This window comes from Gossypium hirsutum, chromosome A08 (genome assembly GCF_007990345.1).
Source record: "Gossypium hirsutum isolate 1008001.06 chromosome A08, Gossypium_hirsutum_v2.1, whole genome shotgun sequence".
NCBI lineage: Eukaryota > Viridiplantae > Streptophyta > Magnoliopsida > Malvales > Malvaceae > Gossypium > Gossypium hirsutum.
Window position 1 is genome coordinate 97481463 of NC_053431.1, and position 17746 is coordinate 97499208.

General features: G+C 35.5%; 1 non-coding gene across 1 annotated transcript; it reads left to right on the forward strand.

The window, feature by feature from the left end:
• The first annotated feature begins 10942 nt into the window (after positions 1–10942).
• Positions 10943–11049, forward strand: LOC121205752 (small nucleolar RNA R71). The gene has a single exon (XR_005900827.1). It is a non-coding gene; the product is annotated as a small nucleolar RNA R71 (small nucleolar RNA).
• The last annotated feature ends 6697 nt before the right edge of the window (positions 11050–17746 follow it).

Sequence of the window (17746 nt, forward strand, 5' to 3'; positions counted from 1 at the left end):
CTCGGTTAAAGGTAGGGATTTTAAGAGATGGGACATTTCGGTTTTAAAAATCTTAACCTTTAAATTTGTCTTGGTTTTCTAGTAATACAACCTTTCTCTTTAAGTGAACCTTTGGAATGCCTCCAAACTTATTTTAAACTCAAGATCATATATTTTTCCTTTTTGGAGACTGAGCAAACTTTTCTTTGCTTTTTTTTTTAGCATGAGCACATACATCTTTTTGAAAATTTCCTCAAATGTTGATTACCAAGACAACTTTAGTTAAGATGGGTGCACAAAATTAGGATAACTCTAAAATATGGTAATATGGCTTATAATGTAGGTTCATTGCAATAAAATTGTCTTTAAGCTCAAAATTACAGTTTCAAGGGTCTAATATCATAAGGTTGGCTTGAAAAGGCTCAAACGATCCAAAGAAATAGTGCCTATATCATTTTAGATTTTTATGTCCCCTAGGATTTCGCCTCAAGAAAGTTACTAAGTCAATTCTAAACATATAAACTTTTATGCATGTCTAATCTCAAGAGAAACTAAGTTTTCATGGCAAATTTTACTAAGGCTAAGATCATACAAGCATTCCATTCTTCATGATACTTTCACTCAGGTGAAATCATCATTCATACTTGCATACAAAATATCTCATTAACAAAAATATCTCTAAACATTCATTTATTAAAAGATACTTATGAAAGAAATGATTGAAACATACTTAAAAAAATTTTGAAAATTAGAGCAATTTATTTGCCTTACCCTCCTTTAAAAAGAAGCAATGTCCTCACTGCAAGAACAAAGTAATGAATGAAAACTGAACACCAGGTAGGGTTGTAAAGAAAGAGAGGTGAGTCATTAAAATTGCTTAAATACCAAGTCTTTCCTAATAATTGTAACACCCCTTACCTATATTTGACACCAGAACAAGGTACAAGGCGTTACTGGACTCAAACATAAGCAAGCAGGTTAAAACCGAGATATAATCTCCATCCAATTTAAAACTTTTTACATACATTCTTATCATCCTTGTAACAGGCCTACAAGCCCAAAACATGCATCGGGGTGATTTAGGGCTAAACTGTGATTTTTGGAAAATTTTTCATTTAATAGGGTCACACACGTGTCCCTTTGGCATGCCCATGTCCCTAGGCCATGTAAATCTCTGTTTATGATGTCAAGATCAATTTAAGATCACACGGCCAAGTCACACACCCATGTGCTAGGCCTTGTGGTGAATTTAATTTTCGCATTTAAGGTGCAAACTTCATACGGCCTGGGCACATGCCCATGTCCTAAGGCCATGTCCTCTATACAGCTGAGACACACAGCCGTGTCTCTACCCGTGTGTTTACTACCATGCATACTGACTTGAACAATTTGGGTGCAGGGGACACACGATAGGACAACACGCCCATGGGGTTGGTCGTGTGTGAGACACACGCTCGTGCATCTACTCGTGTGGACAACTTTGAGGCTATTTTCCAAGCCCTTTTGTCACCCTCAACAACCCATGCACACACTCATGTAACAATGGTGATTATCATGGCATAAATGGACTACTTAGACATCCATAACCTATTAGGTTCATTCAATCCCACTCTTTTCCTTTATTCATATTATGACCATGCCAATTAACACCCTTTATCCATCAAGCATAAATTCCACATTTCATCATCCATTGTTAACAACCAACTAGGCACACACCACAAGAATAATAGCACATTTCATGCATGTATCAATATTTAGGGATTTCAACCCCATAATCAATATGAGCCATATTTCTTGGCCATATAAAAATGGAATAATATACCAAAATGATCCATCACTTTGGCTAACAAATATGACACATATAACAAAATACTAAGTCCTCTATACATGCCATACTTAAATGTATCAAGTCAAATATACCCCAAAAGAGTCGTTAATAGTATGACTTGAACTCTGACGTCCACGATCCCCGAGCTAGCTTGGCGATGCTATAAGAAAGAGGAAAAGAGAGAAGGGTAAGCATATAGCTTAGTAAGTCGTGTGCAAATAATAAACATCTTAGGTCATGAAACTTATGGATTACACATACTATCAATTACCACCATATTATTATATTACACATAATGAACATAATGAGAATTGATAATAAATGTATTTGAACATCATGCTTATCTTACTCTTTCATACCCATACCAAATTTCCTAACATGAATCGAGTCCAAAACTTATGAGGTTTACGTAGATACCCGTACCATGCATTATTACTCATTCTACCCCACATTCTTAATCATAATCTTGAATGGTTCGTTGAATTACTCGGAATACTAAAGGACGTTCGGAATCATCACACACCACATGAAATGCCAAAGCCATGTCCCTGACATGGTCTTACATAGGTCTACATACCAATACCATATCCCAAATATGGTCTTATACGAAGCCTCATGTTGGTGCCGATGCCATGTCCCAAACATGGTCTTATACAGGACCTCATATCGATGCCATGTCCAAGACATGGTCTTACATGAAATCTCATATCAACGCCATATCCTAGATATGGTCTTACATGAAATCACATACCGGTGCCGATGCCATATCCCAGATATGGTTTTACACTGGCACACATATCAACACCGATGCTATGTCCCAAACATGGTCTTACACTGGCACACATATCAATGCTAATGCCATGTCCCAGACATGGTCTTACACTAGCACACATATCAACGCCGATGCCATGTCCCAGACATGGTCTTACACGGGATCTCATTAATCATGGTGTCATGATATCTGAATCCCAAGCATTCTTCAGGGTCATCCGAGACATCCGAGATACAAAGCTATCACCAAACTTTCATTAAATCATCACAAACCAATTTCATTAGGGCTTTCATACATATAACATAGAACATCAATTATTAAATGCATGATAATAGAATTGTTAAATTACTTACACACAACTTACCTCGATGCAAAATATGACAATTTGCGCTTTAATCTACAACCTTACCTTTTCCTCAGTCAAGGTCTATCCCTCGTCCCTCTTGATCTATAATAGCACATTTAGCTCATTTAATACACACATTATTCAATTTAGTCCAAAACTCCTGATATGGCAAAAGTACAATTTTCCCCTAAATTTTCATAAAATTATGAAATTACTCCTAGGCTCGTAAAATGAAAAGTACCCAATTTTCTCATTATTCAAGCCTAGCCACATCATTTTCTCTCTTATACCAACCCACATTTTTCATTTATTCACACATTTACACATAGTTTTTACAACTTTTACTATTAGATCCTTTTTATCAATTTCACCAAAAACCACATAGAAAAAATTGTTTATCACCCATCAAACTTTCATATTCATATTCTTCCATTAGACGTCAAAGCATAAGCATGTCATTCATGGGTATATTTCTAAACATGAACCGTAGCTCAAATTAAGGGTAGAAATAGCTAAATCGAGCTACAAGGATTTCAAAAATATAAAGAACATTAAAAACTGGACTAGGATCACTTACTTTTAAGCTTGAAGATGAAAGAAACCCTAGCTACGATTTCCTTATGATATTTAGCCAAGGGGGATGAAGATGAACACAAATTTTGACTATTTTTCCCTTTAAATTCTTTTAATAATCAATGGACCAAAATGCCATTCCATTAAAAATTTGATATTTTATCCCTCCTATGTCCATTTTTATCCATAATGGCATATAATGGTCTAACTACCAAATAAGGACTTCAAATTTCAAATCTCATCAAAATTAAGCCCTTAAATCAACTAGAACACTTGTTTTTCACTTATTGAAATTTAATCCTAATAACTTAATTAGGCACCTTATCGGTAAAATTTCTCATCGATATTTTCATATAGGCATGCATATATATCATGGACCTCATAACATCCATAAAATAATTATTTCTATCTTAGATTTGTGGTCTCGAAACCACTATTCTGATTATGTCCTAATTCGGGATGTTACAATTAACCCAATTATAGACATGTTCATTCCGATTACCATATCACTTAGTCTTTTTCTTTCTAAAGAAGTGTTAAGTTTATTCATGCTTGTTATGTTTTAGTCTTCAGAAATTAAATCCTAATTACGAAAGGAATAAATTCCTAAAGATCTAAAAATAATTAAATAAATAACAAGACAAGAGCCCCCTTCTATTTTTTTGACTCAGTCCCCTTGTCTTTTTCAGCTCTATCTCCGCTTGCATAGTCATTACCTTCCATCCATGTCTCAAAGATAGCATCTGGGAACTCAGGAACAAAAGTATTAAAGATATTCTTAAAAGTATTTTGAATTGCGTCATCTTTAATTTTTGCATATTTCCAGTAAATTTGTTGTTGATTGTGCATGAACTTGTACATATCCATCAAAATTGAAAACTCCGATTTCCTTGAAGCACTTGTAGAAGTCGGCATAGGAGTTGTAGATTCAAGTTCAACACTTAGCCTGATTGGTTCTTCTTCTGGCTCAACCCTTGGTTCAAGGTTAAATCTTTCAACTAGTTTAGGACTGTTCGGTTCCTTATCAAATTCTTCATCTCCAGTGTCTGTAACTAAATTAGCTTCAGTCTTAGTTTCATCTGTTGACTCCTCAGTATCTAGCTCAATTGGCTCTTCTTGCTCCCTTTGATTTAGCTCATGCACCTTCTCTACTAACTTTCCAAAATCATAATTTGTAATGCATCCTTGAACATATTACCCCTTCAGATTTCCTTATGTTTTAACACGGGCACTTAAGCAAAGTGAAGTGATTAATGATGGGAAATAAGCACTTCCTGCCTTCTTTTTAGCATAATCATGAATCTCCTTTAGAATAATTTTCCCAACATTAATGAACTTTTCTGTCAAGATTGCATATAACAAAAGTATTTGTTCCATCGAAATGGTGGAACTATGTGAGATAGTCATAAAACTATAGCGAACAAAATAAAACCATACCTTTGCTACTGGTTTTAAGTATTTCTTTTGACAAGAATGGCTCCCATACTTTCTTATAATCTATTGGGATCCCAGATTTGTCACAACATCAAACACTTGTTGAAGAAAATCCCAATTGATATTGTTCATCATAGGGTAGTACTCATCTTCTTCAACACCAGGTAAGTTAAACAAATCATTGATGGACTTAGAAGTAAGAGGTACCTTTTTCTTTTGAACAATGACTTCAGTAGAATCTTACGTAGTCAAACTAGCATAGAATTCTCGAACTAGTTCATCATCGGGAAGTGAATGAGTATCACAAATTTGTTCCCACTTGAGAGCATTGATTTTCTTTCTAATCAGTATAGGAACAACCATCAAATCATTACTCTTCAAGTCAAAACCTTTTTTAGCATCATAGTTTGATGCTTAAAGATTGAAACAAATCTCTCTTTCATTTCTTCATTGATCAAAATCGGGTTTTCAGGAGTAGTCTTTGCAGATCTGGTTCTTTTATGAGACATGGTATCTTTTCTTGAAAATTGGAAAAGTTTTTGCACAAGGACAAAAAGAAAGAAATCGGCAAAATGGTAAAGACTTGCTTTGGCAAAAATCGTACGACTGCAAGGATGGTGCGGTGGCAATGACAGCGTGTGATAGCAACAATAGTGTGCAGCAGTGACAACGGCAATGCGCAGTAGCAAAGTTGGTGCTTCGAAAATCTTTTTACGGTGGTAATAGGTGATTTCGACAAAAAGGGAAGCGAACTAGGGTTTCTTTTGGGATTTGAGGCTGATAGCACAAAAGGGAGATTTAGGGATTTTTAGGGTGTAAGCAAATCGCTTTGAGGGATATGAAAAATAGTAGAATGAAGAGGGGTTTATATAGAAAAAATTAGGGCAATATGTAGCAAAAATTTAGCTACATTAGGGTTACTTGGGCGGCAAGCAATGGGAGTGGCGGCAAGGTATGGATTTTTCCCTCTTTTTTACTATCTTGCGCCTCAAACTCAAACTGTCTTGTCTTAAGAAAAAAACTGATTAGTACTTGGGCCAATTTGACTCCTATTATTAACATAAAAATTTAAAATTTAAACAAATGAAACTTACAAAATTTTTAAATCTTAATTAGAAAATTTCTTCTTAACAATTTACATTAAATTAATTCCTAAGAAAGGTTGGAGGCGTCACAGCAGTCCCGCTTAAGTTCCAATCTCCTAAGACAGAATTAATTAAATGTACTAAGTTAAGAAAATAAGTTCTAATTATTTATTTATTTACAAAATGAGTTCATAAAAAAATCAAAGGTCTGTTAATTGGAACGAGGATTCAACTCGTTCAACTTCACCATCCCCATAGTGTTTGAGACGTTGACCATTAACTTTAAACATACCTCCGTAATTTTTGTTTAATTCAATAGCTCCATAAGGATAAACTCGGTAGATGGTATAGGGTCCTTTCCATCGGGATTTAAGCTTCCCAAGAAATAACTTTAACCTTGAATTAAACAACAAAACCTTCTGACCTTCTTTAGACTCGCAAGGTTGTATATGACTATCATGCCATCTCTTTGATCTTTCTTTACATATTTTGGCATTCTCATAGGAAAACAACCTCAGCTCTTCCAAATCATCAAGTTGTAACATCCTTCTCTCACCAGATTGCTTAAGATCAAAGTTCAACTGCTTCAAAGCCTAGTAAGCTCTATTCTCCAACTCTAATGGCAAATGACATGCCTTTCCAAAGACTAACCAATAAGGAGTCATTCACTAACCAATAAGGAGTAATTCCTAACGGTGCCTTAAATGCTATTCGATAGGCCCATAATACATCATCGAACCTTCGATACAATATTTTTTGCTAGGCCATACCACTCTTTCAAGGATACATTTGATTTCACAGTTCACTCTTTCAACTTGCCCATTAGATTAGGGGGATAGGCAGTAGAAATCTTATACTTCACATCATATTTGTCAAACAACAACTTAAGCCATTTGTTCACAAAGTGATAACCTTCATCACTAATAATAGCTCCTGGTGTCCCAAATCATGTAAACACATGCTTATGTAAGAATCGTATGACTACATTAGCATCATTTGTAGGGTATGCTTCAGCTTCAACCCACTTGGATGCATAGTCCACAACAACTAAGATGTATTTGTTCCTATACGAAGAAGGAAACGGGCCTAAGAAGTCAATGCCCCATAAGTCGAACAATTCAATCTCCAAAATGTTTTTCGTGGGCATCTCATTCCTCCTTGATATATTTCTAGTCCTTTGGCATTTATCACAGTTCTTCACATAAGCATAAGCATCTTTAAATAGTGTAGGCCAAAAGAAACCTGTTTGCAAAATCTTAGCTAAAATACGTGAACCACCAAAGTGTCCCCCACATAGAGATGAATGGCCATGATACAAGATCTCAGCAATCTCACCTTCAGCTACACACTTTCGGGTTATATTATCTGCATACTGTTTAAACAAAAACGGATCCTCCCAAAAATAATACCGACTATCATAAAGGAATTTTTTCCTTTGTTGGTATGTCATTTCTCAAGGAATTATTCCACATGCAAGATAATTGGCAAAATCAGCAAACCAAGGTGCTTTATGAATTCGACTTACCTCAAATAAGTGTTCATCTGGAAAATTCTTGTTGATAGGCACAAATGATTGAGTTACCTCATCTTGTTCCAACCTCGACAGATGATCAGCTATTTCATTTTCAATACATGTTCTGTCTTGGATCTCAAGGTCAAATTCTTAGAGTAATAGTATCCAACAACTTAGCCTCAGTTTTGTATCTTTCTTCATGAGCAAGTATTTAATGGTCGCATGGTTAGTAAATACTGTAACTTTGGTACCGTATAATTGAGTTGGGCTCCAGTAAAAGTTCTACTTGAATAGTGAATAGGGTGAAACACTTTGTTTCTTCTTTGAATTGCATCGCATATCAACTCAAAAGGTATGCCCCAATCAGGTGTAACAATTATTGGGGCTAAGATTAACCGTTTTTTCAGATCTTCAAAAGCTTCCAAACATGCTTTGTTGAAATCAAACACTATATCTTTCTCTAACAACAAACACAATGGTTTAGAAATTTTTTAGAAATCTTTAATAAACCTTCGGTAAAAATCGGCATGGCCTAAGAAACTTCTGGCTCCTGTCACATTAATTGGGGACGGTAATCTTTCAATTACATCCACCTTCGCTCTATCTACTTCAATTCCTCTCTTTGAGATTTTATGCCCTAAGACAATCCCTTCCTTAACCATAAAATGGCATTTTTCCCAATTAAGTTCAAGATTCGTCTCTTTGCATCTCTTCAGTACCTTAGTCAAATTACTCAAACAAATATCGTAAGTGTTACCAAAAATAGAAAAATCATTCATGAAAACCTCAAAAAAAAATTCAACCATATTAGTGAATATTACCATCATGCATCGTTGCAATGTTGCAAGTGCATTGCATAAACCAAAAGGCATTCGCCTAAAAGCAAACGTACGTATCAACATGGTTATTTTATGGTGGTCCTCCGGAGCTACGACTATTTGGTTATATCCCGAATAGCCATCTAAAAAAATAGAATTCATTACCTGCCAATCGATCTAACATCTGATCCATAAAAGGTAATGGAAAATGGTCCTTCCGAGTGGCTTTATTCAATTTTCTGTAATCAATACAAATTCTTCAACCAGTAACGGTTCTCATTGGAATCAACTCGTTATGCTATTTTCAACAATCGTGATTCCACCTTTCTTCGGCACACACTGCACCGGCCTTACCCACAAACTATCTAAAATAGGATAGATGATTCCTGCATCTAACCATTTAATCACTTCCTTTCTCGCAACTTCTTTCATAATAGGATTGAGCCTCCTTTGCCCATCAATTTGAGCTCTTTCACCTTCTTCTAAAATAATTTTATGCATGTAAAAAAGAAGGGCTTATACCTCAAATACCAGCTATGGTCCAACCAATTGCTTTCTTAAATTTCTTTAGAACAGTAATTAGTTTCTCCTCTTGATCTTTCGTCAGTTCTGCTGAAATAATCATAGGCAAAGTGGAACAGTCACCTAAATAAACGTATTTCAAATGGGAAGGAAGTACCTTTAGTTCGAGTTTAGGTGGTTCTTCAATTAACAACTTAAGTTGCACAAATTCTCTGACTTTTAACTTTAACAGTTCAAATCATGTGGATTAAATAAAATTCCTCGGATTGGCTTCCATCAAAGCCATGTTTTCTTTACCATTTTCATCCTCCAAAGGGTCAAGATCTAAGGCTTTCTCTAATAAATCTTCTTCAAAATTGTTTTCTATAGAGACCAAGGTTTCTATCTCTTCCATAACTGAACACTCTTCTACCAAATCGAGAAATTTCATTGCTTTAAGAATGTTAAAGGTCACCTAATCGTATTGAATTCATATGGTGAGTTCACCTTTTTGTACATCAATTAACGTTCTTTATGTGGCTAAGAAAGGTCTCTCAATGATGATCGGCACTTTCTTATCTGCTTCAAAATCAAAGACAATGAAATCAGTAGGAAAAATAAATTTATTGACTCATACCAAAACATCCTCGATCTTTCCCTCAGGATATGCTAAAGATCGATCCGCTAGTTGAAGCGTTACAGTTGTATGTCTTACTTCACCTATCCCTAGTATCTTGAAAATAGACTTAGGCATCAAGTTGATACTCGCTCCTAAATCACACAAAGCTTTACCACAGTAAGATTCACCAATGTTACAGGGTATAGTAAAGCTTCCTGGGTCTTTCAATTTCGATGGCAGTTTGTTCTGTAGGAATGCACTGCACTCCTTCGCTAAGGCAACAATCCCATACTCACCCAGCCATTTCTTCTTCGACAGTATATCCTTCATAAACTTCACATAATTCGGCATTTATTCTAAAGCCTCCACCAACAGAATATTGATGTGTAACTGTTTTAGAACATCCAAAAAATTTCTTGAATTGCACCTCCTATTTCTGCTTGTGTTGCTGCAATTTTTGTAGATATGGAGGTGATGGAACTTTCAGTTGAATCGGATAATTCTTTTGAGTAGGTAAATCTGCATCCAAAGAAGATGTTAAAGTATCTGAACTTACTAAGTTAGGATTTACCTTATCAGTCTTTGTAGATTCTGATTCCTTCAGTGTAGGAATTTCAATAGTTGGTTGATTCTTCTCAACGGTCCTATCTTCGACATCAATTAGTCATGGTTCTAGAATTTTACCACTTCGCAAAGCCACTACCGTGATATGTTCTTTACCCAAATTTCTTAGATTCTCAATATCGCTCGGCAAGGTTCCTTGCGATCTATTACGAAGCTCCGTAGCTAACTGACCCATTTTGTTTTCCAAAATTTTCAATGTTGCTGCTTGGATTTGGATCAAAGCGTCATTCTTTGCCATGTACGCTTTCAACAAGTTCTCCAAACTGTTTAATGTCTTAGCTTGATGGTTTTGGAGCTTGCTAATTAAACCTTTGAGATTGGTTGGGTCTATGTTGCAAGAAGTTGTTGTTTAGTCCATTTCCTTGGTTGCTCCAAAAAAGTTAGGATGATTACGCCATGAAGGGTTGTAGAAGTTGGACTGGGGCCTTGTCCACTCCTATTCTGATGTTGGTTCCCCACATAGTACACTGACTCGAGTTTTGATGGACAATTCTCAAAAGAATGACCTTCCCCACAGTACATACAAGAAACTACTTTAAACGGACTTGGTGGCTGAGCTGTAAAATTATTAGCACTATAAGCGGTAAACTATTTTAGCATAGAGGAAATAGACGATACCTGAGCTGATAACGAAGTGAGGGTGTCAACTTCATGAACTCCTGCTACACGTCTTCCTGAAGCTATTCAATTTGTTGGCCATTGATAGTTATTACTCGCGATCCTCTTGATAATCTCATAAGCCTCATTATAATACTTAAACAAAATTGTACCATTCGCAAAAGCATCTACCATCAATCTTGTATGTGCATTGAGACCATTATAGAATGTCTCCAACTGGATACAATGAGGAATCCCATGATGAGGACACTTACGAAGTAATTCCTTGAATCGCTCCCAAGCCTCATACAAAGACTCGTCATCCAATTGTTGGGAAGTTGTGATCTTGATCCTCAACTTAGCGTTTTTTCTAGGCGGGATATACTTAACCAAAAATCTCTCTACTAATTCTTTCCATGTAGATATGGAACTTGGTGGCAATGAATTGAGCCATTCTCGTGCTCGATCTCATAACGAGTATGGAAACAACTTCAACCTCAGTGCGTCTTTAGTCACACAGACTATTTTAAATGAATCACTCACCTTCATAAACAATTGAAGGTGGAGATGTGGATCTTCTGTGGGCATACCACTAAATTGGCCCACTATTTGGAGCATTTGAAACATTACTAGTTTCAATTCAAATTAGGTTGCCTCAATATCTGGCCTTCTAATCCCTATATTTAACTCACTGAAAAGTGGCACAACATATTGTCTTATGCATCAATCCCTATCGTCGGCAATGAGGAATGAATTTCATACACAACCAGCTTCATTACCTTGGTCCTGATTCTGATTTCCAAGGTCCATCTCGAATTGTCTTTGAGTTGTTCGTTCACGTCTTCTTTGTCTAAAAGTTCACTCAATTTCAGGGTCCATAGGGAGTAAATCGATAATCCGATCTATGCTCTTAAACACCTAAAAAGAAAATCAAAAAATTAAAAAGAAAAAGTTAGTAATGTTAGAAATAAACCAAATTGGAAGTAAATAATTTCACAAAAATTACTATGGCAATAGTTAACAATCCCCGGCAACGGTGCCAAAAACTTGTAACGCGTAGGTTTATGCAAGTGTACACAATCGTTATCAAGTAATAAGTAAGTATCGAGTTATCTTCTCCACAGGGATTGTATTTGTGCTAAGTCACCTAATTTGTAAAATTATATTAACAATTTGGTAAATAAAAACACAATATAGTTGAGAAGTGATGATTAAAATATATTAAACTAAATGCAATGATCCCTAATGCAAATTATCCTAAATATGCAAACTATATGAATGAAATAGATTTTAGTAAAATTAAACACAATTTGCAACAATTATAACATAAATAAAATAGGACAATTACTTTAATTAAATTCAATTTATTATCAACGTGCTTAATAACATTCGAAAAAACATTCCATGGCAACTCGATCTTTCATGAGTTTGGAAACCACATTAGGTCCTTTCGGAATCCTTTATTATTAAATATGCATTTTAATGATCTTTATTTACTAAGAGTTTCTTAGCGTTCGTATGAGGTAACAGGGACATGTTAGATTTGAAACAATTTAATCACACAAATCTAAAAACTATGCAAATAACAAAGCTTGGTTAGAGCTGTTATGCAACCTACAATTTAATCAAGTTAGAATCTAAATTGAGCATGCACATTTCAATTATGTGTCCACTAGCGTCGTCTGGTTAGGATCACTCAACTAATCCAGGTACATTTAAATCACGTATGAACGAAATACAGACTTGATTTTAATTGAAAACATGATCGATTAAGGCACAAAAATTATAAGCATGAATCAAATAGATATTATTTAATCAAAACAATCATCCTAGCTTAAATAAAATTAAGCTAGCATTGTTGTAAACAAGAACAAAGAACACATAGCAAAAATTTTTAGATTAAATTAAAGAAAGGAAAGATTAAACCCAAATCAAAGTGGCTGTCACCCAAGACTCTGACTGACTAGGCTCCTTCACTTCTTTGCTTTGCTCCTTTGTTGATGGCTCTCCAAGGAGGCTGACCAAGGGCTCTTTAAGAGGATTTAATTGCTAAAATCTCTATAAAGAGATCATGCTAGGCGTGGGAAATGGAAAAGGCTAAGAGAATTTAGAGAGAAGAGAAAATGATGAATGATTAAGGATGATTAATGAGAGATTGAATGGGTCATATTTATAGGTGAAGGGAGGAGGATAGTTTGCTAAAAATAGGAGGTTTCATCTCTTCAAGCATCTTCAATGGGTGGCCGGTCATGAATTGAGGATATTGAGCAAATTTTTACTTGATTTTTGTTCAATTTAAGTGCCATAACAACTCAGGACTGAGACTCAGTCAAGTGCAAATCTTCAGGCAAATCTCTGATTTCTTCAACATTGCATTGACTTTGTTCAATTAATCCAAAAAGTGGTTTATGTGGACAGCCAAGTGTAGCCAAAAATTGGGTTGACTTGGTCTCCAATTTGGACTGTTTTGTAATCGAACAAAGCTATTAGACCTGTCCAAAATAAATCAATAAATCAGAGGACCAAAGAATAAAATTTATCCAATTTAATTAATTAATTAAAACCCAAATTATTAATGAAATATTTTAAAATGAATTATATTTTATAATTTTATATTTTATTACTTAATTTAATCATGCATGGCTTATTTTATGTCTTAAAAATATAATATGCTCAAATCAATATAAAATAAGCCATTTTATGCATGAAAACTATATAATAAAGCATAAAATCACATTTTAATAACTTCTATGTCCTAATTTCATATTTTCACATATTTCATTAATTTGTTAAATAATTACTTAGTTCTAACAGGGGATTTAAGTAAAAAGGTGATGAATTACATAGGAAAAATCCTATATATTTTTTAGTTTACAACTGGCCCTACGTGCCTAAAAACAGCTACAAACACAAGCTAAATCGAATACCATTTTTTAGGTTCCAAGTCATGTATTAACCAATATTCAAACCTATTGAAACTATACCAAATCATGCTAAATTATACAAACTCACAATCAACCTATGAGCCTAACCAATATACCCTCATTAGCACCACAATTCAAACATAAACAACCACATAAAGCAAACAAAATCAACATGTCAACCTTATTCAATCATCAAATAAGTCATCATAATATCATGTTCACATTCATGAAACTAAGTTCACTAAATGTATAACACCCTAAATTTTGGGTCTAGAAGTAATGGGCCTTGAGTTTAGGATCGGTTAGAAGGTGACTTGAATAACTTAAATGTGTTTAAATATTTTATAATTGCACGTTTAGTTTAATTGTTAAGTGAGTTAGGAATGGTTGGTAGTGTGGAAACAGTCCTGGGTTCGATCCAGGGCTTTAGCATAATTTTGCATTTTTTAAAGACCCTAAGCATTAAGTGGAAGGCTTATTAATAAGGCCTGGTAAAATTTGACACAAGGAAACGCTTGACCTGGCGGAAAAAGGTGTTGGTAGCAGGCAGGAAGTCCAGGGTTCAAGTCTTGGCCTTGGCGAAAATTTTTATTGCGCATATGATTAGTAGGGAAGCTAGCATTCAGGCTTTATAAATATGTTTGGTGGAAATATGGCACAAGAGAGCCTAGGGGTAGTGGCGAGAAGCATGCTATGGATCTGAGAGGTTGCAGGTTCGAATACCAGGCCTGGAAAAGTTTTAAATTTTTATTCTTTAAGGAAACTGAGACTTAGGCATATAAGCCTTATAGTTAATTGTGATCGAATGGTAGCACAAGATAGGTGGCGGTGCAGTGGCCAGCAGCGTGTTGGGAAGTTGAAGGGCTGGAGTTTGAGTGGTTTCATGCGCAAAAGGGAATTCAATTTTGCTGTGCGGATGCAAGGAAGGATTTCCATTTGGTGGAAGCAATTTGAATGCAATTGTTGGCTAAAATCAAGGTTACGGTGGAGATAAGGATAAGGATTAAGTGTGGATATGATGGTGATAAAATTGGAGAAATTGAAGGGAATTTAACTTGACGAGTTTAAGTCGATTGGGGAGTGTAGGTTTTTATTTTTTTAGTATATATACATGTGTCGTATGGGCAAGTAAAGGCATTTGTTGTTTTTGTGTGCTTCAGTCGCATATTCTTAGGGGAAATTTCTTCCAACCTCTTGACTCTTTTGTTCCCTATTTTAATCAAATCAACCTCTTCCCTCTTTAACTTAGCCGGTTGCTTTTTTTTCATTTAAGAGTCGATTCATACACTTTGGGGGTTGATTTCTTATTGGCAAGCGATATCGTGATCGGTAAGTGAATTAGATCTTCTTCGACTTTTGTTAAATATTTCTAAGTTATTTCATTTCTACACTCTTAAAAGCTGATTTTTCTTTATCCTTTCCATTACCATTACTTTCGTTAATCTATGGTTTCTCCATTTATTTCTCTTTCTCCCTCTCATTCAAGAGTGTGATCTCTGGCTAAGTATTAGTTGATGGAAAAAGGGGGTTCTAGCAGTGAGGTTGGGATAGAGGCTCCCAAGTTTAAGCGACGTAAGGTGTCAGCCGTTATGGACTTTTCGCCTAGATGTAGAAGGGGGACTATGCCAGATTTCTAGTTACGTAGGCAGACCACAGCCGATCAATCTAGTCAAGGCAAGTATAGGTTGTTCTTTTGTAAGTAGTGGATTTATTTTGAATTAATGGGATGTGACTAATGGAGTATAATGTTGAATATAGGTTCAGGCGATTATGAATACTTGGTACTCTAGGTGATAAGGTGTGTACTTCTACCCTATGATAGCTTGATATAAAGCCTAAGGTGTGTACATACACTGCACACACGTTAGATCGGCAAATCCCAAAATGCCAAAAAGCCGAAATGCCAAAAAGCTAAAAGTTTGGATACGACAGTCTTGCGAGTGCGCGAACACTTGTAAGGGGGAAATCGATACGTTGACAGAGGCCCCATAAGCGATCTCATGGATCTGGGCCATACTTAGGCCATCTGGGCCAGAATGGGCTAAACGGGCTCGACGGGCCGTGGGCCCAAAATAAGCGAATTTGTTGATTTGATAATAAGTGATGAACTAGTCATGTTGGTTACATGGCTTGGAATTGATTTGGGTCAGATGGGTCATATGAATGTGATTTGGGCCTAATGGGCCATATGAATGAGATTGGGCCTTGTGGGCCATATGAATGAGATTGGGCCTAGTGGGCCATATGCATGTATGTAGACTTATTTGGGATTTGTAATGGGTTTTGGGCCTAGTATCTGATAACTGCTTAAACAGATATAAAAATTAATTAATTAATTAATCGTGACTGTGGACAAGTCATAGGGATAAAGTGTGGCAATGGGTATATGCATGTCTAGGATTGGATCTAGGAAAAGCTTGGTACTTAAGCGGTCTTAATGACTCACCTCTTCTTCGCTGGAATCCTACCTGGCACATAATATCTGTTCACTTTAGCCAACGGGGACTTATTAACGGGCCGAGATAGATAATAACCCATAATAAAGAGAAATTATTGAAATGCCCCTAAGGGCAAAAAATGACTCAAATACCCCTATGTGTTGAATGTAAGATTTATGGATGTTACATGTATACCTGCTGCATTCATATGATATTCTGTTTAGGTTGCATATGGGTTGGGAATTATGGAACGGAGGAAGTATATGAGGATCGCATGGTTGCTTGACGACTGTGGATCCATCGATGGCTATTAAGCCTAATATTTGATTAGCAGCTCGCTGCAATGAAGGTAGTACCTCAACCGAGCTACCATTGATGTGTATTAGATGGGTGGGTTGATATTTATATCCCCACATGATGTGTACCGGGGACGGAGTTGGTGTGTAGTGGTTGGATTATTGGGGTGGGTTGTACAGCATTGCATGTATGATATTATTGTGATATTATTGCGATGTGGGCTTTGACCCAACTGAGGCTAATATGGGCTAAGGCCCAAAGGCCACCATTATTGAATTGGGCTCAAGCCCAAAATGACTGATGATTGCTTTATACTCATTGAGGGTTGTACACACTGAGTTTTCGAAACTCACCCCCTCCTTTTAATTTTTTTTCAAGTGATCCTCGGTAGGCCATTCGACGGATGGAAGGACTCGGAGGTGGCCAACTAGCAAAAAGTTTAGACTTAGTCTTTTATGTAATTTTTAATATTTTGATTTTAAATTATTATTTTTTATTTGGGGTGTAATAAGGCCTTTCCTCTGGTTATTATTTCAAATTAGGATTATTATTATTTTTATGATTTATATTTGTTAGAAGTAGAACAAGGTTTTTCTTAAACCATAACTGTTTTTTTAAATACTACATTTCTGCAACTCAATTTTTAAATGACAAGTTTTCATAGATCATCTATTTTAAATAAAGCTTCCGTAATTGAAAAGAGATTTTACAAAGTAATTATTATCATACAAGAAGGAATAGTTTTTTCTTTTTTAAAATACACCTTGCTTTGAAAGCAACAAATACAAGCTGGGATTTTACTCAAGGTTTTTATTTTAAAGAAGGGTTTTCAATGAAAACAAGGTTTTCGAAAAACCCTTCAATGTGAAATGCCAGATTTGGCCATAACGTCTAGGTCGGGTTTGGGATGTTACAAAATGACCAAAAACTATGCACATTTCTTTACCTAGATAGCATGAGTAACACCAAATAGATTTATACCGTTACAACCATCAACACAATTATTAAAACTTACCATTTATACATTATTTCATATACCAAAAGGCTCAAAACATAACCACATACTTATAAATATATTTATACCAAAACCCTATTACATGTCACTTATGATTGGGCCAAAATAAACGAATAGATACCGAAAGAGTTGTCAGATAATGTGATCTCCAACGATAATCCAATCGACAGCATGAGTCCGACAATCTACAAAGAAGAAAAATCAGATAGAGTAAGCTGATGTAAAGCTTAATAAATTCGTAAAACAAAACATTATATACTAGTCAATTTAATTTGCAAATCATACTTATAATATAGAACTAACAAACCTTTGTCTTGTTTCATCACTCCAACTATACGAAATGATTAAACCTAAATCGTTCACATTATCAATACATAACATGT